Below are 23,037 nucleotides of genomic sequence, written 5' to 3'. Positions count from 1 at the left end.
TGTTATCAGCACTTGTGTGTGTCTGATCCCTCACTGGTGTTTGAATGCCAGGGGTGGAAGCTGGATTGGCGTTGGACGCCAACTCCTTACCTATTCCTAGCGTTTGAACGCCAGAACTGAGCTTCCTTTAGGCGTTTAACGCCAACTCCTTGCTTGTTTGTGGCGTTTGAACGCCAGAACTGAGCATGGGTTGGGCGTTCAACACCAGCTCTCCATCCTTTTCTGGCGTTTGAGTGCCAGAATCATTCCTCTCTGGGCTCTTACTGTCCTCAGAGGGATTTTGAATGATATTTTGCTCATCCTCTGTCAGTTGTTCTTTTCTTGGCTTTCTGCTGCTCTGAAGCGAGGTATTTAATGTTTTCCCACTTCTTAATTGAATTGCCTGGCACTCTTCTGGTATCTACTTTGATAACTACTGTTTTGTCTGATTCAATTGTGCCTCCATATTTTTATTAGCATATTTAGTGTCTTGTAGCATCTCCTTAAATTCTGCTAGCTGTTTTGTTAGAAAGCACAATTGTTGATTGAGTTCAGCAACTTGTTCTGGAGGACCAAGTTCAGTAGATACTGCTTTGGCTTCTTCTTTTATGGAGGACCCATTACTTATGTACAGATGCTGGTTTCTAGCAACTATATCAATAAGCTCTTGAGCCTCTTCAATAGTTTTCCTCATGTGTATGGATCCACCAGCTGAGTGGTCTAGGGACATCTGAGCTCCTTCTGTAAGCCCATAGTAGAAGATGTTTAATTGTACCCATTCTGAAAACATTTCAGAGGGGCATTTCCTTAGCATCCCTCTGTACCTTTTCCAGGCATTATAAAGGGATTCATCATCTTCTTGTTTAAAGCCTTAGATGTCCAGCCTTAGCTGTGTCATCCTTTTTGGAGGGAAATATTGATTCAGGAATTTATCTGATAACTGTTTCTATGTCCTTATGCTTGCTGCGGGTTGGTTATTTAACCACCTTTTTGCTTAATCTTTTACAACAAATGGAAACAGTAACAGCCTGTATACATCCTGATCTACCTCCTTGTCACATACTGTGTCAGCAATTTACAAGAATTGTGCCAGAAATTCAGTAGGTTCTTCCTGTGGAAGACCGGAATACTGGCAGTTTTGCTGCACCATGACAATGAGCTGAGGATTTAGCTAAAAACTGCCTGCTTTGATGGAGGGTATACAGATACTACTCCCATATGCAGCAGTAGTGGGATTACCATATGACCACAGAGTTCTTCTAGACTGTTCATTTCTACTTAGATCCATGATGGATAAAATGGAATTGATATGAATTGCAAAGAAAATATATTTTTAAATTTTTTTGAAAACCGAAATTAAAATAAAATAAAATAAAACAAATGAAAAATTGACTATAATTTCGAAAATTAGAAGAAAAAGAAATAGAAGAAAATTGAAAACTAAATTAATTAATTAAAAAGATTTGAAAAAGATGTGGGTGAGAATTTTCGAAAAAAATGAAGAGAGAGAAATTGGTTAGGAAGTTTTGAAAAAGATATGTCTTAAAATTAAAGATACTTGTAAGAAAATAAAATAAAATAAAAGATATGAAAAATATTTGATTTTAAGATTTGAGATTAGAAAAGATAAGATAAAATAGAAATTTTAAAATAAAAATCTGAATTTTTTTGAAAAAATTTTGAAATATTTGCTCAAAAATAGTTAGAGAAGATATTTTTTTTATTTTTGAATTTTATGATGAAAAAGAAAAACACACAAAAGACACACAACTTAAAATTTTTAGATCTAATGCTCCTTGTTTTCAAAAATTTTGGAGAGAAAATACCAAGGAACACCAAACTTAAAAATTTTAAGATCAAAACACAAGGAAGACTCAAGAACACTTTGAAGACTCACAAGAACAACAAGAACATGAAGAAAGAACACCAAACTTAAAATTTTTAGAAAACCAAAACAAAATTTTTGAAAACTAAAGAAAAGTTAACAGGAGAACACCAAACTTAAAGTTTAGCACAAGATTTATTCAAAGAAAATTTATTTTTGAAAATATTTTAGAAAGAAAATTCCCAATTACCAAGAACATAAGCACACTGCTCTAGCCAATTAAGCTATAAATTTAAAGTGTTTTAATAAAGGTATTTAATGTATAAATTTTTTATTTTTAATTAATTTTTTTTGGATACTAATAATTCGAAAATGCACAAGAAAAACAAGAAAAATCACAAAACAAGAAAAATAAAGATCAAACAAGGAAAATAAACAAGAACAACTTGAAGATTAAGAAAGAACAATGAACACAAATTCGAAAATTTAAAAGAAAATAAAAACATGCAATTGACACCAAACTTAAAATATGAAACTAAACTCAAACAGAAAAACTCAATTATCAGTTTATAAAATTTTCGAAAAATTTAAAAAGAGAAAATAAGGATTTAAAAAAAATTTCAACCAAAAACAATAATAGAAGACTCTAAACCAAAAAAAAAAAAATTTTCCTAATCTAAGCAACAAAATAAACCGTCAGTTGTCCAAACTCGAACAATCCCCGGCAACGGCGCCAAAAACTTGGTGCACGAATTGTAAATCACACTTTTCACAACTCGTACCACTAACCAGCAAGTGCACTGGGTCGTCCAAGTAATACCTTACGTGAGCAAGGGTCGAATCCCACGGAGATTGTTGGATTGAAGCAATCTATGGTTATCTTGTAATTCTTAGTCATGATATCAATTATAATTATCAGTTTGGATTGCGAAAAATAAAAGAGCATGAATTAAATACTTTTTATGCAGTAATGGAGAATATGTTGGAGTTTTGGAGATGCTTTGTCTTCTGAATCTCTGCTTTTCCCCTGTCTTCTTCTTCACGCACGCAAGGTTCCTCCTATGGCAAGTTGTGTGTTGGTGGATCACCCTTGTCAATGGCTACCATCCGTCTTCTCAGTGAAAATGGTCCAGGTGCGCTGTCACCGCACGGCTAATCATCTGTCGGTTCTCACTCATGCTGGAATAGGATCCATTGATCCTTTTGCATCTGTCACTATGCCCAACCCTTGTGAGTTTGAAGCTCGTCACAGTCATTCAATCCCTAAATCCTACTCGGAATACCACAAACAAGGTTTAGACTTTCCGGACTCTCAAGAATGCTGCCAATGGATTCTAGCTTATACCACGAAGATTCTGATTAAGGAATCCAATAGATACTCATTCAATCGAAGGTAGAACGAAGGTGGTTGTCAGTCACGCGTTCATAGGTTGAGAATGGTGATGAATGTCACGGATCATCACATCCATCATATTGAAGTGCGAATGAACATCTTAGATGGAAACAAGCGTGTTTAAATAGAAAACAGAAATAATTGCATTAATTCATCGAGACACAGCAGAGCTCCTCACCCCCAACAATGGAGTTTAGAGACTTATGCTGTCAAAGAGTACAAAGTTCAGATCTAAAATATCATGAGGTACAAAATAAATCTCTAAAAGTTGTTTAAATACTAAACTAGTAACCTAGGTTTACAGAAAATGAGTAAACTAAGATAGATAGTGCAGAAATCCACTTTTGGAGTCCACTTGGTGTGTGCTGGGGCTGAGACTTGAGCTTTACACGTGCCTAGGCTGTTTCTAGAGTTAAACACCAGGTTGTAACCTGTTTCTGGCGTTTAACTCCAACTTGTAACATGTTTCTGGCGTTTAACGCCAGAATAAAACATGAAACTGGCGTTGAACGCCAATGTACGTCGTCTATCCTTGAACAAAGTATGGACTATTATATATTGCTGGAAAGCCCTGGATGTCTACTTTCCAACGCAATTGAGAGCGCGCCAATTGGACTTCTGTAGCTCCAAAAAATCCATTCCGAGTGCAGGGAGGTCAGAATCCAACAGCATCAGCAGTCCTTTTTCAGCCTGAATAAGATTTTTGCTCAGCTCCCTCAATTTCAGCCAGAAAATACCTGAAATTATAGAAAAGTACACAAACTCATAGTAAAGTCTAGAAATATGAATTTTGCCTAGAAACTAATAAAAATATACTAAAAACTAACTAAAACATACTAAAAACTATATGAAATTGAGCCAAAAAGCGTATAAAATATCCGCTCATCAATCCACCTGAGTTTTTAGTGTCTCTTTCATGCTATGTTCTTCATTAGATTCTCCACATGAAGCCATGGGGTTCTTTGAGTGTCCAAACGTTGGGAAGCTAATCGATTTATTGCTTGCTCCAGTTGATGAAGAGTTGTATGAACTTGATCCATTGTTTCCTTGAGACGGTCCCTTGGCTCTTGTTCTTCTTGAGTAACGTGATTGGGATCATATGGCTCATGGATCAATGGATATGGGGAAGGTCTATATGGAGAAGGTGGCTCTCGGGAGTAATTGGATTGGAATTGGGGTGGCTCTATGTATGGTTCATATGGCTCATGGGGTGGTTGATATGGTGGATATGGATTGGGGTCATATGGAGGCGAACGGTGGAAAGGGACTTGGGAGTATGGTGGTTCAAAGTTAGGTTGAGGAGGTAGTTCATAAGCATATGGTGGGGCTTGTTGGTAACTACAAGGGAGTCCTCCATATTCATCGTCTTGGTACGCACCCTGGAATGGCTCTTGACCATAGTAATTTGGTGGAGGTTGGTTGTCACGAAAAGGTCCACCATAACTATTGTCTTAGTATGCATCATAGAATGGTTGTTGGTTATAGCGCATTGGAGGGGGTTGTTGCCAAGAGGGTTGATCAAATCCTTGTGGCTCCTCCCATCTTTGATTGTTCCAACCTTGATGCATGTTCTCATTATAGCGTCCATTCCCTGCAACACAATTTGAACTAGACTCATAGCCAAAGGGGTGAGAATTCATAGTAGCTAATAAAAATAAAAAACGAAAACAAACAAACAAGCAAAAAACAAATATTTACAATAACCAATAATAAGGCACACGTTTACAATTCTCCGGCAACGACGCCATTTGACGAACGGATTCCTGCTGGTAAAGAATTTCACAATAAATTCTCATTGCTAGTATAGTTTCTAAACTAACAAAGAATTCTTTCATACAAAAATTTGGTTGTCACTAAAGCAAACCCAATAAAATTAATAACCGAAGTATTTAAACCTCGGGTCGTCTCTCAAGGAATTGCAGGGAAGTGTTCTTATTATTGGTTGTGGAAAAGTATCTTTTCGGGTTTTTCGAATAGGGAACAAGAAAAGTAAATTGCGAGAATTAAAATAATAACTAATAAAGCTCTTAGCAAGGTATGCGAACTGGACGTCCTATCCTAGTTATCCTTATCAACTGTGATGAGAATTGTTCATTACTCCCACTTAGTTAACCCTTACTAAATAAAGAAAAGTCAAGTGGACTAATCAATTTAATTTCTCAAGTCCTAGTCAGCTCCTAAGGAAAGACTAGCTTTAGAGGGATCCAAATTAACCAGCAAATTCCAATTATCAATCAATAAGGAGTTTGATAACTCAAGCGTCTCCAGTTAATCAATTCAACCTAAGGATGTAAAAAGCTAGATTAAAATCATAAATATGAAATACTTCAAATTGCATTAAATAAAGAAATCAAATCTAACATGGAGTTTATAAACCAAATTGGAAAAATAAATAAACTGGAATGCTAGAATAAATAAAAGTAGAAGAGAAATTAAATTAGAGGAACATTGAACCTGGAATCGAGAAGAAACAAACCTAAAACTAATAAAAATCCTAAAACCCAAGAGAGATGAGAGAGCCTCTCTCTCTAGAAACTACATCTAAACCTAGAATTGTGAATAATGAAAAGTGTCTCGAGTCTCTTCTTGTCCCCTGGCTTTAGTCTGCGTTTCTGGGCCAAAAACTGGGTCCAAACTCAGCCCGAAATCACTCCCAGCATTTTCTGCATTTTCTGCAGGTAGCGCATGTCACGCGTACGCGTCGATGGTCTTCTTCGCGTGTCACACGTCCGCGTCAGGTACGCGTACACGTCACTGTGCAAACTCGCTTTCACGTGTATGCGTTAGGTACGCGCACGCGTCGCTGTGAAAATCTCCAGATCACGCGCACGCGTGAGCCAGGCATGCGCGTCGATGCTCGCTGGTTATCTCATTTATTTCTTGTGTTTCTTCCATTTTTGCAAGCTTCCTTTTCATCATCTAAGCCATTCCTGCCCATAAAGCCTGAAACAGTTAACACACGGATCACGGCATCGAATGGTATAAAGGGGAATTAAAATAGACAAATTAAAGGCTTAGGAAGTGGTGCACAAAATTGTGATCTCAGGCAACGGCTTCAAAAACTCTGCACGCACGTCTTAATAAATCGTTTTTTATTCACAACTTCGATACAATTAACCAGCAAGTGCACTGGGTCGTCCAAGTAATAAAACCTTACGTGAGTAAGGGTCGATCCCATGGAGATTGTTGGTATGAAGCAAGCTATGGTCACCTTGTAAATCTCAGTCAGGCGAATATCAAATAATTATGGAGTTTTCGAAAATAAATAATAAATAAACAGAAAATAAAGATAGAAATACTTATGTAATTCATTGGTGGGAATTTCAGATAAGCGTATAGAGATGCGTTCGTTCCTCTGAACCTCTACTTTCCTGCTGTCTTCATCCAATCAATCCTACTCCTTTCTATGGCTGGCTTTATTTAAGGACATCACCGTTGTCAATGGCTACTTTTCATCCTCTCTGTGAAAATGGTCCGATGCGCTGTCACTGCATGGCTAATCATCTGGAGGCATCACCGTTGTCAATGGCTGCATCCCATCCTCTTGTGAAAATGGTCCAAATGCTCTGTCACAGCACGGCTAATCATCTGAGGTTCTCGATCATACTGGAATAGGATTCACCCTCCTTTTGCGTCTGTCACTACGCCCAGCACTCGCGAGTTTGAAGTTTGTCACAGTCATTCAATCCTAGAGTCCTACTCGGAATACCACAGACAAACTTTAGACTTTCCGGACTCTCATGAATGCCGCCATCAATCTAGCTTATACCACGAAGATTCTGATTAAGAGATCCAAGAGATACTCATTCAATCTAAGGTGGAACGGAAGTGGTTGTCAGGCACGCGTTCGTGGGGGAATGATGATGATTGTCACGTTCATCACATTCATATTAAAGTGCGAATGAATATCTTAGAAGCGGAATAAGTTGAATTGAATAGAAAAACAGTAGTACTTTGCATTAATCTTTGAGGAATAGCAGAGCTCCACATCTTAATCTATGGAGTGCAGAAACTCTACCGTTTGAAAATACATAAGTGATGAAGGTCCAGGAATGGCTGAATGGCCAGCCCCCAAACGTGATCAATAGATCAAAAGATAATCCAAGGATGTTAAAAGATCTCTAATACAATAGTAAAAAGTCCTATTTATACTAAACTAGCTACTAGGGTTTACAGAAGTAAGTAATTGATGCATAAATCCACTTCCGGGGCCCACTTGGTGTGTGCTTGGGCTAAGCTTTAGCTTTCCACGTGCAGAGACTTCTTGAACTCCAAGTTGTAACGTGTTTTTGGCGTTCAACTCTGGTTCGTGACGTGTTTCTGGCGTTTAACTCCAGACTACAGCGTAGAACTGGCGTTCAACGCCCTTTTGCATCATCTAAACTCGGCCAAAGTATGGACTATTATATATTGCTGGAAAGCTCTGGATATCTACTTTCTAACGCAATTGGAAGCGCGCCATTTTGAGTTCTGTAGCTCCAGAAAATCTACTTTGAGTGCAGGGAGGTTAGAATCCAACAGCATCAGCAGTCCTTCTTCAACCTCTGAATCTGATTTTTGCTCAAGTCCCTCAATTTCAGCCAGAAAATACCTGAAATCAAAGAAAAACACACAAACTCATAGTAAAGTCCAAAAATATGAATTTAACATAAAAACTAATAAAAACATCCCTAAAAGTAACTAGATCCTGCTAAAAATAAACTAAAAACAATGCCAAAAAGCGTATAAATTATCCGCTCATCACAACACCAAACTTAAATTGTTGCTTGTCCCCAAGCAACTGAAAATTAAATAGGATAAAAAGAAGAGAATATACTATAAATTCCAAACTATCAATGAAACATAGCTCCAATCAGATGAGCGGGACTTGTAGCTTTTTGCCTCTTGAATAGTTTTGGCATCTCACTTTATCCATTGAGGTTCAGAATGATTGGCATCAATAGAAACTCAGAGTTCAGATAGTGTTATTGATTCTCCTAGTTCAGTATGTTGATTCTTGAACACAGCTACTTTATGAGTCTTGGTCGTGGCCCTAAGCACTTTGTTTTCCAGTATTACCACCGGATATATAAATGCCACAGACACATAATTGGGTAAACCTTTTCAGATTGTGACTTAGCTTTGCTAAAGTCCCCAATTAGAGGTGTCCAGGGTTCTTAAGCACACTCTTCTTTTGATTTGGACCTTGACTTTAACCGCTCAGTCTCAAGTTTTCACTTGACACCTTCACGCCACAAGCACATGGTTAGGGACAGCTTGGTTTAGCCGCTTAGGCCAGGATTTTATTCCTTTAGGCCCTTCTATCCACTGATGCTCAAAGCCTTGGGATCCTTTTTATTTACCCTTGCCTTTTGGTTTTAAGGGTTATTGGCTTTTTGCTCTTGCCTTTTGGTTTTAAGAGCTTTTGGCTTTTTCTGCTTGCTTTTTTTTTTGCTATTTTTTTTCCTGCAAGCTTTTGTATTCACTGCTTTTTCTTGATTCAAGAATCATTTTTATGATTTTTCAGATTATCAAATAACATGTCTCCTTGTCATCATTCTTTCAAGAGCCAACATATTTAACATTCTTAAACAACAACTTCAAAAGACATATGCACTGTTCAAGCATTCATTCAGAAAACAAAAAGTATTGTCACCATATCAATATAATTAAACTAAGTTCAAGGATAAATTCAAAACTCATGTACTTCTTGTTCTTTTGAATTAAAACATTTTTATTTAAGAGAGGTGATGGATTCATAGGACATTCATAACTTTAAGACATAGTTACTAAATACTAATGATCATGTAATAAGACACAAACATGGATAAGCACTTAACATAAAGAAACCGAAAAACAGAGAATTTAAGAACAAGGAATGAGTCCACCTTAGTGATGGTGGCGTTTCCTTTTTGAGGAACCAATGATGTCCTTGAGCTCTTCTATGTCTCTTCCTTGTCTTTGTTGATCCTCCCTCATTGCTTTTTGATCTTCTCTAATTTCATGAAGAATGATGGAGTGCTCTTGATGTTCCACCCTTAGTTGTCCCATGTTGGAACTTAATTCTCCTAGGGAGGTATTGATTTGCTCCCAATAGTTTTGTGGAGGAAGATGCATTTGAGGCATCTCCGGGATCTCATGGTGATGAGCTTCATGCGTTTCTTGAGATCCATGAATGGGCTCTCTTGCTTGCTCCATCCTTTTCTTAGTGATGGGCTTCTCTTCCTCAATGGGAATGTCTCCTTCTATGAAAGCTCCAACTGAGTAACATAGATAGCAAATAAGATGAGGAAAATCTACCCTTGCCATGGGGGAGGACTTTTCGGCTATTTTGTAGAGTTCAAGGGAGATGACTTCATGAACTTCTACTTTCTCTCCAATCATGATGCTATGAATCATGATGGCCCGATCCACAGTAACTTTAGATCGGTTGCTAGTGGGGATGATGGAGCGTTGGATGAACTCTAACCATCCTCTAGCCACAGGCTTGAGGTCCAGTCTTCTTAGTTGAACCGGCTTGCCTTTGGAGTCAATCTTCCATTGAGCTCCTTCCACACATATGTCCATGAGGACTTGGTCCAACCTTTGATTAAAGTTGACCCTTCTAGTGTAGGGGCGTGCATCTCCTTGCATCATGGGCAAGTTAAACGCCAACCTCACGTTTTCCGGACTAAAATCAAAGTATTTCTCCCGAACCATGGTGAGATAATTCTTTGGGTTCGGGTTCTTACTTTGGTCATGGTTCCTAGTGATCCATGCATTGGCATAGAACTCTTGAACCATTAGGATGCCGACTTGTTGGATGGGGTTTGTTAGAACTTCCCAACCTCTTCTTTGGATTTCATGTCGGATCTCCGGATACTCATTTCTCTTGAGATTGAAAGGGACCTCGGGGATCACCTTCTTCTTGGCCACAACATCATAGAAGTGGTCTTGATGAGCTTTGGAGATGAATCTTTCCATCTCCCATGACTTGGAGGTGGAAGCTTTTGTCTTTCCTTTTCCTTTTCTAGAGGATTCTCCGGTCTTAGGTGCCATCAATGGTAATGGAAAAACAAAAAAACTATGCTTTTACCACACCAAACTTAGAATATTACTCGCCCTCGAGCAAAAGAAGAAAGAATAGTAGAAGAAGAAGAAGAAAATATGGAGGGGAGGAGGGAGAGGTGTATTCGGCCAAGAAGGGGAAGAGAGGGTTGTGTTGTGTGAAAATGAGGAAGAATGGAGGGCTATATATAGGGAAGGGAGGGGGGTAATAGGTGAAGAATTTTGGGGAAGAGTGTTTATTGGGAAGAGAGGATGAACATTAAGAAGAGGGAAGAGAGTGAGTGGTGGTAGGTGGGGATCCTGTGGGATCCACAGATCCTGAGGTGTCAAGGATTTGCATCCCTGCACCAATTAGGCATGTAAAATGCCTTTGCATGCCATTCTGGCATTTAAATGCTGAATTGATGCTTGTTCTGGGCGTTCAGCGCCCAGATGCAGCATATTTCTGGCGTTGAACACCAGCCAGATGCTTGTTTCTGGCGTTCAGCGCCAGCTCTTCTTCACTGTGCATTTCTGGCGTCTGAACGCCAGGATGCTGCTTGTTTCTGGCATTCAATGCCAGAAACATGCTCTGTTCTGGCGTTGAACGCCAGACAGATGCTCCTTACTGGCGTTTAAACGCCAGTAAGTCCTTCCTCCAGGGTGTGATTTTTTTTTCTGCTGTTTTTGATTCTGTTTTCAATTTTTATATTTATTTTGTGACTCCACATAATCATGAACCTATAAAGACATATAACTAATAAAAATATAATTAAATAAAAATTGGATTGCCTCCCAACAAGCGCTTCTTTAATGTCAATAGCTTGACAGTGGGCTCTCATGGAGCCTCACAGATGTTCAGAGCATTGTTGAGACTCCCCAACACCAAACTTAGAGTTTGACTGTGGGGGCTCTAGTTGACTCTATTTTGAGAGAATCTTACTGTGCCTCTTTTCCATGTTTACAGAAGGATGTCCTTGAGTTTTAAACTCAAGGGAGTCCTCATTCAATTGAAGGACTAGTTCACCTCTGTTAACATCAATCACAGCTCTTGCTATGGCTAGGAAGGGTCTTCCAAGGATGATGGATTCATCCTCATCCTTCCCACTATCTAGGATTATGAAATCAGCAGGGATGTAAAGGCCTTCAACCTTTACTAACATGTCCTCTACTTGTCCATAAGCCTGTTTTCTGGAATTGTCTGCCATCTCTAATGAGATTTTAGCAGCTTGTACCTCAAAGATTCCCAGTTTCTCCATTACAGAGAGTGGCATGAGATTTATTCCTGACCCCAGGTCACATAGAGCCTTCTCAAAGGTCATGGTGCCTATGGTACAAGGTATTAGGAACTTTCCAGGATCCTGTTTCTTCTGAGGCAATCTCAGTTGATCCAATGCATTTAGTTCATTGGTGAACAGGGGAGGTTCATCTCCCCAAGTCTCATTACCAAATAAATTGGCATTCAGCTTCATGATTGCACCAAGGAACTTGGCAACTTGCTCTTCAGTAACATCCTCATTCTCTTCAGAAGAGGAATACTCATCAGAGCTCATGAAGGGCATAAGGAGGTTCAATGGAATCTCTATGGTCTCTAGATGAGTCGCAGATTCCTTTGGTTCCTCAGAGGGAAACTCCTTATTGATCACTGGACGTCCCAGGAGGTCTTCCTCACTGGGATTCACGTCCTCCCCTTCCTCCTTGGGTTCGGCCATGATGGTTATATCAATAGCTTTGCACTCTCCTTTTGGATTTTCTTCTGTATTGCTTGGGAGAGTACTAGGAGGGATTTCAGTGATCCTTTTACTCAGCTGGCCCACTTGTGCCTCCAAATTTCTAATGGAGGACCTTGTTTCATTCATGAAACTTACTGTGGCCTTAGATAGATCAGAGACTAAGTTTGCTAAATTAGATGTATTTTGTTCAGAGTTCTCTGTCTGTTGCTGAGTGGATGATGGAAAAGGTTTACTATTGTTAAACCTACTCCTTCCACCATTATTAAAGCCTTGTTGAGGCTTTTGTTGATCCTTCCATGAGAGATTTGGGTGATTTCTCCATGAGGGATTATAGGTGTTTCCATATGGTTCACCCATGTAATTCACCTCTGCTATTGCAGGGTTCTCAGGATCATAAGCTTCTTCTTCAGAAGATGCCTCTTGAGTACTGTTGGATGCAGCTTGCATTCCATTCAGACTCTGAGAAATCATATTGACTTGCTGAGTCAATATTTTATTCTGAGCCAATATGGCATTCAGAGTATCAATTTCAAGAACTCCCTTCTTCTGAGGCGTCCCATTACTTTCAGGATTCCTCTCAGAAGTGTACATAAACTGGTTATTAGCAACCATGTCAATGAGTTCTTGAGCTTCTGCAGGCGTTTTCTTTAGGTGAATGGATCCACCTGCAGAAGTATCCAATGACATCTTAGCTAATTCAGACAGACCATCATAGAATATATCCAGGATGGTCCATTCTAAAAGCATGTCAGAAGGACACTTTTTGGTCAGTTCCTTGTATCTCTCCCAAGCTTCATAGAGGGATTCACCTTCTTTCTGTCTGAAGGTTTGAACATCCACTCTAAGCTTACTAAGCTTTTGAGGAGGAAAGAACTTGGCTAAGAAAGCCTTGACCAGCTTATCCCAAGAGTTCAGGCTATCCTTAGGTTGAGAGTCCAACCATATTCTAGCTCTGTCTCTTACAGCAAAAGGGAAAAGCATGAGCCTGTAGACTTCAGGATCTACTCCATTAGTCTTAACAGTATCACATATCTTCAAGAATTCAGTTAAGAACTGAAAAGGATCTTCAGATGGAAGTCCATGAAACTTGCAGTTTTGTTGCATCAGAGAAACTAGTTGAGGTTTAAGCTCAAAATTGTTTGCTCCAATGGTGGGGATGGAGATACTTCTTCCATGTAAATTAGAATTAGGTGCAGTAAAGTCACCAAGCATCCTCCTTGCATTATTATTATTTTCAGCTGCCATCTCCTCTTCCTGTTCAAAAATTTCTGAAAGGTGCTTGCTGGATTATTTTAATTTAGCTTCTTTTAGTTTCCTCTTCAGAGTCCTTTCAGGTTCTGGATCTGCTTCAACAAGAATGTTCTTGTCCTTGCTCCTGCTCATATGAAAAAGAAGGGAACAGAAAAATAATAATAGGGATCCTTTTTACCAGAGTATAGAGGTTCCCCTATGTGAGTAGAAGAAGAAAAGAATGTAATGTAAAGAAGGGAAGAAGAGAAAATTCGAACACAGATGGAAGAGGGGGTTCGAATTTGGGTGAGATGAAGTGTTAGTAGGTGAATAAATAAATAGAAGGAGATGAGAGAGAAAGAGGATTTTCGAAAATAAAATTTTGAAAAGGGGTTAGTGATTTTCGAAAATTAGGAATGAAATCAAGTTTAAAATTAAAAATTGAAACAATTAGTTAATTAAAAAGAAATTTTTTGAAAAAGAGGGAGACATTTTTGAAAATTAGAGAGAGGGAGTTAGTTAGGTAGTTTTGAAAAAGATAAGAAACAAACAAAAAGTCAATTAGTTAGTTGAAACAAATTTGAAAATCAATTTTGAAAAGATAAGAAGATAAGAAGTTAGAAAAGATATTTTAAAATCAAATTTTTGAAAAAGATAAGATTTAAAAAAAAAAGATATGATAGAAATATATGATTAGAATTAGTTTTGAAAAAGATTTGTTTTTTTAAAATCATAATTAATGACTTGACTCACAAGAAATCACAAGATATGATTTTAGAACTTAAAGTTTGAATCTTTCTTGACAAGCAAGTAACAAACTTGAAATTTTTGAATCAAAACATTAATTAATGAGAATATTTTCGAAAATTATGAGATAAAATTAGGAAAAAGATTTTTGAAAAATATTTTTAAAATTTTTGAAAATAAATAAGAAAAATGAAAAGATTTGATTTTTGAAAAAGATTTTGAAAAAGATAAGATTTTTAAATTGAAAAATTGATTTGACTCATAAAAACAACTAGATTTTAAAATTTTTTTGAAAAAGTCAATCTAAATTTTCGAAATTTATGAGTGAAAAAGGGGAAGATATTTTTTTGATTTTTGAATTTTCAATGATGAAAGAGAAAAACATGAAAAAGACTCAATGCATGAAAGTTATGGATCAAAACAATGAATGCATGCAAGAATGCTATGAATGTCAAGATGAACACCAAGAACACTTTGAAGATCATGATGAACATCAAGAACATATTTTTGAAAAGTTTTCAATGCAAAGAAAACATGCAAGACACCAAACTTAGAAATCTTTCATGTTCAGAACCTATGAATGCAAAAATGCACATGAAAAACAAGAAAAGACACAAAACAAGAAAACATCAAGATCAAACAAGAAGACTGGCCAGGAACAACTTGAAGATCATGAAGAACACTATGAATGCATGAATGCATGAGTTTTCGAAAAATGCAGAGAATTTTTAGAAAAAATGCAATTGACACCAAACTTGAAATTGACTCAAGACTCAAACAAGAAACACAAAATGTTTTTTATTTTTATGATTTTATGATTTTTTTGTATTTTTCGGACATTATTTGTGAAAAAGAAAAATAAGGATTCCAAAATTTTTAATATGTATTCCAGGAATCTTGCACTCTTAGTCTAAAGCTCCAATCTGAGGGTTAGACATGGCTTAATAGCTAGTCAAGCTTTAGCATGTAAATCTTTTGGATCAGGAACAGCAGCAAGTGGATTAGCAACAACTAGCTTGCTCTTGATAATGTTGGGTTGGAAGCCCCAGTCCAAATGAATTTAGACATGGCTTTATAGCCAGTCAGGCTTCAACATGCTTCATGAAACACTAGAATTCATTCTTAAAAAAATTTAGAATAATTTTCGAAAACAGATGAGAAATTTTTGAAAGATTTTTGAAAAATTTTTTTTGAAAAATTTTTGAAAATAAAACAAAAAGAAAATTACCTAATCTGAGCAACACGATGAACCGTCAGTTGTCCAAACTCGAACAATCCCCGGCAACGGCGCCAAAAACTTGGTGCACGAAATTGTGATCTCAGGCAACGGCGCCAAAAACTCTGTACGCACGTCTTAATAAATCGTTTTTCATTCACAACTTCGATACAACTAACCAGCAAGTGCACTGGGTCGTCCAAGTAATAAAACCTTACGTGAGTAAGGGTCGATCCCACGGAGATTGTTGGTATGAAGCAAGCTATGGTCACCTTATAAATCTCAGTCAGGCGAATATCAAATAGTTATGGAGTTTTCGAAAATAAATAATAAATAAACAGAAAATAAAGATAGAAATATTTATGTAATTCATTGGTGGGAATTTCAGATAAGCGTATAGAGATGTGTTCGTTCCTCTGAACCTCTGCTTTCCTGCTGTCTTCATCCAATCAATCCTACTCCTTTCTATGGCTGGCTTTATGTAAGGACATCACCGTTGTCAATGGCTACTTTTCATCCTCTTTGTGAAAATGGTCCGATGTGCTGTCACTACATGGCTAATTATCTGCAAGCATCACCGTTGTCAATGGCTGCATCCCATCCTCTTGTGAAAATGGTCCAAATGCTCTGTCACAGCACGGCTAATCATCTGAGGTTCTCAATCATACTGGAATAGGATTCACCCTCCTTTTGCGTCTGTCACTACGCCCAGCACTCGCGAGTTTGAAGTTCGTCACAGTCATTCAATCCCAGAGTCCTACTCAGAATACCACAGACAAGGTTTAGACTTTCCGGACTCTCATGAATGCCGCAATTAATCTAGCTTATACCACGAAGATTCTGATTAAGAGATCCAAGAGATACTCATTCAATCTAAGGTGGAACGGAAGTGGTTGCCAGGCACGCGTTCGTGGGGGAATGATGATGATTGTCACGTTCATCACATTCATATTGAAGTGCAAATGAATATCTTAGAAGCGGAATAAGTTGAATTGAATAGAAAAACAGTAGTACTTTGCATTAATCTTTGAGGAACAGCAGAGCTCCACACCTTAATCTATGGAGTGCAGAAACTCTACCGTTTGAAAATACATAAGTGATGAAGGTCCAGGCATGGCTGAATGGCCAGCCCCCAAATGTGATCAATAGATCAAAAGATAATCCAAAGATGTTAAAAGATCTCTAATACAATAGTAAAAAGTCCTATTTATACTAAACTAGCTACTAGGGTTTACAGAAGTAAGTAATTGATGCATAAATCCACTTCCGGGGCCCACTTGGTGTGTGTTTGGGCTGAGCTTTAGCTTTCCACATGTAGAGGCTTCTTTTGGAGTTGAACGCCAAGTTGTAACATGTTTTTGGCGTTCAACTCTGGTTCGTGACGTGTTTCTGGCGTTTAACTCCAGACTGCAGCGTAGAACTGGCATTCAACGCCCTTTTGCGTCATCTAAACTCGGCCAAAGTATGGACTATTATATATTGCTGAAAAGACCTGGATGTCTACTTTCCAACGCAATTAGAAGCGCGCCATTTTGAGTTCTGTAGCTCCAGAAAATCCACTTTGAGTTCAGGGAGGTCAGAATCCAACAGCATCAGCAGTCCTTCTTCAACCTCTGAATCTGATTTTTGCTCAAGTCCCTCAATTTCAGCCAGAAAATACCTGAAATCACAGAAAAACACTCAAACTCATAGAAAAGTCCAGAAATGTAAATTTAACATAAAAACTAATAAAAACATCCCTAAAAGTAACTAGATCCTGCTAAAAACATACTAAAAACAATGCCAAAAAGCGTATAAATTATCCGCTCACCAGGAAGTAAGTTTTCAATCATAGAACAAAACTAGGAAGGAATTATAAAATCATGCAAATAATATGAATAAGTGTGCGTTCAGTGGATAAAATCCACTCAATTAAGTACAAAATGTACCACGAAATAGTGGTGCATCAGGCATTCATAACGCCAGGAGGTACTTATTGCTACAAAGTAATGCCTTTTGGGCTGAGGAACGTAGGGGCCACCTACCAAAGATTAATGAGCAAAGTCTTCCATGACCTCATCGGCAAGTCGGTAGAAGTATACGTTGACGACATCTTGGTGAAAACAGCGGAACCGAACAGGCTAATAGACGACCTCCAGGATGTCTTCAAAATGCTAAGAAAATTCAAAATGAGGCTTAACCCACTCAAATGTGCATTCGCCATGGCAGCAGGGAAATTTCTAGGGTTCATGATAACACAAAGAGGGGTAGAGGCCAACCCAGACAAATGCGAAGCTGTCCTCAAAATGACAAGCCCTGCGTGTGATAAACCACTATTTAATGGTTTATCTTGTGCTCAATTGAGTGGTCTTTATCAATTCTTTACTCACTTATTCATACTAATTGCATGGTTTTACATTTTCCTTCCTACTCTTGTGCTATGATTGAAAACATGTTTCCTGGGCCTTTAAATTGCTAATTTTAATCATCTCTTATTACCATTCAATGCCTTGATATGTGTGTTAAGTGATTTCAGGGATTACAAGGCAGGAATGACTTAGAGGATGGAAAGGAAGCATGCAAAAGTGGAAGGAATACAAGAAACTGAAGGAACTGCAAAGCTATCCAGCCTGACCTCTTCGTACTTAACTGACCATAACTTGAGCTACAGAGGTCCAAATGAGGCGGTCCAATCTTTAGAGAAAAGTGTCAGTTGGAGAAACCCGTCCACTTGCACATCTCAGCATGCAACGAGGACAGTGCAATCTTTAAGTGTGGGGAGGTCAATACCGACTTCCATGGGTTAGTTATTTTCGCCTCAAAACCAATGTTTTATTTTCTTTGTTAATTCATTGTTACATTTGCATGTTTGATTTTATGTTTGCTTGATTTTGTGCATATTTTACCACTACTTGGTTGAAGTAATATTTTCTTTTTCAAGAAACTTTCTATAGCATTTCACTAATTTGAATCAAAATTTTTATTGAACTTGTTTGAAGAAATATTATATTGGAACATGGTTTAGAGCTCGAACACACAAAACTAGTGAGATTTTGAGCCTAATTGGTTGGTTGCATCTTATCAACCAATATTTTATTTTTGGTGTGTGTTGTTCTCTCTAAAATTGTGATCTTTGTCTTGCTTAATTCTATATTTACATGGTTTAATGTATGCATGCACTTATATGATTGAGGCCTTTGTTTTACTGAGCTTACACACCCATATGGCCTTACCTTTCATTATCCCTTACAAACCAATTTTGAGCCTATTTTACCCCTTTATTCTTTACTTTAGCTCATCACTAACTCTAAGCGAAAAACAATAATGTCCTTAATTCGAATCCGTAGTTAGCTTAGACTAGTGAGAGTGTTCATGAATTAAGTGTGGGAAAATTGGGTTTGGAAACATTTGGTTTGAGAATTGAATATGTCAGAATTTTGAAAATGTGAAAGAATGTTGAGAATATGTTCATGCATTCAATACCTTAATCATATGCCTTGAGAAAAGCAAAAGAAAGAAAAATATTATGAAAAAAAAGTGAAAAAGAAAAGAAAAAAAAAAGAGAAAAAGAAAATAAAAAAAAAGAGCAAACAATAAAAAGGGACAAAATGCCCCAAAGTAAATGGTAATAGCAATGCATATGTACTGTACTCAAAGTTGGGATGCATGAATATGTGGAAAACACAGTTAATGGGCAGTTAGATTTTGCATTGTAATTACATGGATTGTCTTAAGTTAGGTGGGAAGTTTAGGTTAATTAAGGATTCAGATTTTAGTCCACTTGACCAAATACAATCCTACCTTGACCCTAACCCCATTACAACCCTTAAAAGACCTCTTGATATGTTTATCTGTGCATTAAATTCTTTGTTGATTGGAAGAAGAAGAGCAAGTCTTAGAAAGCAAGATTAGTAGAGAATTGAGAGAATCGAACCTTAAATACCTGAGCGATTAGAGTGTATACACTTCCAGTGAGGGTTTGATGCTCGATTCCTTGTTCCCGGCTTTCATGAGCTTTCTCCTTACAAGTTTACTTGTTCCTTATTTTATGATTTGAATTAGTGAGATCCAGTTCATATGTCTTCTTGAAGAGCTTATTTACTTTTAACCAAGTAGGTAGAAACATCTTAGCATGTAGTTGCATTCATATAGATAGGTTGCATTTCATACATTCTACTATTCCTCTTCACTCCTTTATAGCTTCTCTTGAGCTTAGCATGAGGACATGCTAATGTTTAAGTGTGGGGAGATTGATAAACCACTATTTTATGGTTTATCTTGTGCGCAATTGAGTGGTCTTTATCAATTCTTTACTCACTTATTCATACTAATTGCATGGTTTTACATTTTCCTTCCTACTCTTGTGCTATGATTGAAAACATGTTTCCTGGACCTTTAAATTAATAATTTTAATCCTCTCTTATTACCATTCGATGCCTTGATATGTGTGTTAAGTGATTTCAGAGATTACAGGGCAGAAATGGCGTAGAGGATGGAAAGGAAGCATGCAAAAGTGGAAGGAATACAAGAAACTGAAGGAACTGCAAAGCTGTCCAGCCTGACCTCTTCACACTTAACTGACCATAACTTGAGCTACAGATGTCCAAATGAGGCAATTTTAGTTTTGTTGGAAAGCTAACATCCGGGGCTTCAAAATGATATATAATTTGTTATATTTGTCGTGAAGAAAAGTGACGCACACACGTGGTTCTGCAGAAATTCCAGCGACCTATACGTAATTGAATTCGCCCCCAGCGATTTCTGGGCTGTTTCTGACCCAGTTTTCGGCCCAGAAAACACAGATTAGAGGCTATAAAGTAGGAGAACCCATTCATTCATGAACACACTATTCATTCTCATAATTTTAGGTTTTAGATGTAGTTTCTAGAGAGAGAGGCTCTCTCCTCTCTCTTAGGTTTTAGGATTAGGATTTCTCTTAATTTTAGGATTGCTTCTTCTTCATTCCAGGTTCAATGTTTCTTTAATTTATATTCTCTTCTACTTCTATTTATGCTATGACTTTAGTTTATTTACTTTCCCAATTGGATTTGTGAACTTTTCCATGTTAGAATTGATTTCTTTACTTAATATAGTTTGAGGTATTTCAGATTTATGATTGCTTTCTTGTATTTATGATATAAATAATTTGGATTTTTCTCCTTTTGGCTTTGGTTGAGTAAGTGGTGATACTTGAGTTGTCAAACTCAGCTGTTGATTGAAAATTGGAATTTGCTGATTGATTTGGATCCCTCTAAAGCTAGTCTTTCCATAGGAGTTGACTAGGACTTGAGGAATCAAGTTGATTAGTCCACTTGACTTTCCTTTATTTAGTAAGGATTAACTAAGTGGGAGCAATAAACAATTCTCATCACACCTGATAAGGATAACTAGGATGGGATTTCCAGTTCTCATACCTTGCCAAGAGATTTTCTAATTATTAATTTATTTTTCTCGTCATTTAAATTACTTGTTCCTTATTTCAAAAACCCAAAACAAAGATACTTTTTCCATAACCAATAATAAATCATACTTCCCTGCAATTCCTTGAGAGACGACCCGAGGTTTAAATACTTTGGTTATAAATTTTATTGGGTTTGCTTTAGTGACAACCAAACTTTTGTACGAAAGGATTCTTTGCTGGTTTAGAAACTATACTTACAACGTGATTATTTTTATGAAATTCTAAACTAGCAGGAATCCGTTCATCAAAATAGCGCCATTGCCGGGAAATTACAAACGTGTGCCTTATTATTGGTTATTGTAAATATTTGCTTTTTGCTTATTTATTTATTTTTTGTTTTTGTTTTTAATTTTTATTAGCTACTATGAATTCTCACCCCTGTCGCTTTGAGTTTGGTTCCAATGTTGTTGTAAGGAATGGAAGCTATAATGAGAACAGACATCAAGGTTGGAAGAATCAAAGATGAAAGAAGTCACAATGATTTGATCAACCCTTTTGGCAACAACCCTTTCCAATGCGCTATAACCAACAACCATTCTGTGATGCATACCAAGACAATAGTTATGGTGGACCTTTTCGTGACAACCAACCTCCACCAAATTACTATAGTCAAGAGCCATTCTAGGGAGCATACCAAGATGATGAATATGGTGGACCCCCTTGTAGTTACCAACAAGCCCCACCATACGCTTATGAACCACCTCCCCAACATACCGTTGAGCCACCATACTCACAAGCCCCTTTCCACCATTCACCTCCATATGACCCTAATCCCTATCCACCACACCAACCACCATATGAACCACACCCAGAACCACCACCTCAATATTCACCATCTCCATATCCTTATCAAGAAGAACCACCTCCGTATTATGAGCCCTCTCTCCCAATAAATGAACCCTCCTATCCACCCCAACCTCTATTGGATAACAATACACTCATCTCTAACATCATTGGTCTCACCTCTACACTCCAAAATCTTATATCTCGCATGAACCAACCCTCTACCTCCAATATTCAACCCTCAACCTCTAGTGCACTTCCTTTTCAACCACATAATGATCTTTCCATCCCATCACCACCCTCCATGGAAGAGCACCCACGTCCATCAATCCAAGAGCAAGATGATCCCAATTATGCTATTGATATGGAACAAGAAAGAAGGAATCATCTTCGTGAATCCATACTTCATAAGAAGCTAGAGGAGGCCCTAAGGGTAGCAGTAGTAGAGACCCTTGAAGGCGAAGGAGTGGTTGAAAAATTAGTGAAGGAAGACATCAAGGAGGAGTCTGCTTTTGTCTTAGAGCAAGTGGAGAAAGCCAAAATTATCACAGAAGAGGAAGTGGTTGAAGACTTAGGAGATGCGGAACCTCCATGGGAAAGTCCAGTCATAGAGCCTCCTTCCAAGGTGTTTGACGTTGATGTTGAGGAGGGTGTACAACCTCTAAGGCATATCATGGTTGAAGACTTTGAAGAGATTAATCAAGAGATGGAGATTAAAGAAGAAGAAGCACAACCCTCCATGCCTTTGGTAAGCTATGAAGAAGAGTTTGAATTGGAAGAAAGCTACCAAGAGGAAGAGGTTGAAACTGAAGAAGCTCGCAAAGAGGTGGAAGTTGCCAAGGGAGAGCACAAGGGAATGAAGCTTGAAATCACCTTGCCAAAGCTGTTGGAGACCTCTCCCCCAAAGCCATCACCATCCATTCCTTCATTCAAGTGGGTAAATCTTTCATCTCTAAGCTTAATTATCCCACTTGAATATGCTTTGCTTGAGACGGATGGGCAACTCAGAGCTCTTTGTGGCTTTAAGAGTAAGAGAGAGATGGTTAGTGGTAGGAAATGTCATGCAAGGTTCAATATAGTTGCATGCTCCAAACTGAAGTACAAAGGTTGGTACAATTCTCAATTGAATGGGTCTAGGAAGCTGTTTGGATGTCTCAGTGAGAATTTAAATTGCGTGCCACCCAGTTGGAACAATGATGATCACGACAAGGACGGGTGCAAAAGCAAGGTTTGGGACCCCGGAATTCATTCTAGCAATCAACACTCTTGGGGCCTTGTCACTTGCTTTAACGTGCTTGAAGGCTTTATGCAACTAGTGTGGGATCCCGGAGGCCATTGGAATTGCAAACGTTGGTGGAGATTCCTGGATGAGTTCAAGCACAAACCACCATGACAAGGAGCTCACTAAATGTCCAACTTAAGGACTTAAACCAAAAGTGCTAGGTGGGAGACAACCCACCATGGTATGATCGTTCTTTTTCAGTCTTAGTTTTATTTTGTTTTGTTTTATTCTTATTTTTATTTTATTCTATTTTTCTTAGTGTTTTCAGTCATAATGTCTGCATCAGCATCTGTATTTTTGCATTCTGCATTCTACACACACACACACATATATATATAAAACTGGGGATCGACGCGCAAGCGTCAACGACGCGCACGCGTCGTATGTGTCTACGCAACTACACA

General features: G+C 37.9%; 1 non-coding gene across 1 annotated transcript; it reads left to right on the top strand.

Moving 5' to 3' along the window:
- The first annotated feature begins 12,676 nt into the window (after positions 1-12,676).
- On the top strand, positions 12,677-12,784 carry LOC112746226 (small nucleolar RNA R71). The gene has a single exon (XR_003174121.1). It is a non-coding gene; the product is annotated as a small nucleolar RNA R71 (small nucleolar RNA).
- Positions 12,785-23,037: the final 10,253 nt, after the last annotated feature.

Source organism: Arachis hypogaea, chromosome 14 (genome assembly GCF_003086295.3).
Source record: "Arachis hypogaea cultivar Tifrunner chromosome 14, arahy.Tifrunner.gnm2.J5K5, whole genome shotgun sequence".
NCBI lineage: Eukaryota > Viridiplantae > Streptophyta > Magnoliopsida > Fabales > Fabaceae > Arachis > Arachis hypogaea.
The sequence above is the reverse complement of the archived record's forward strand: the minus strand, read 5'-3'. Positions and strand labels throughout refer to the sequence as shown.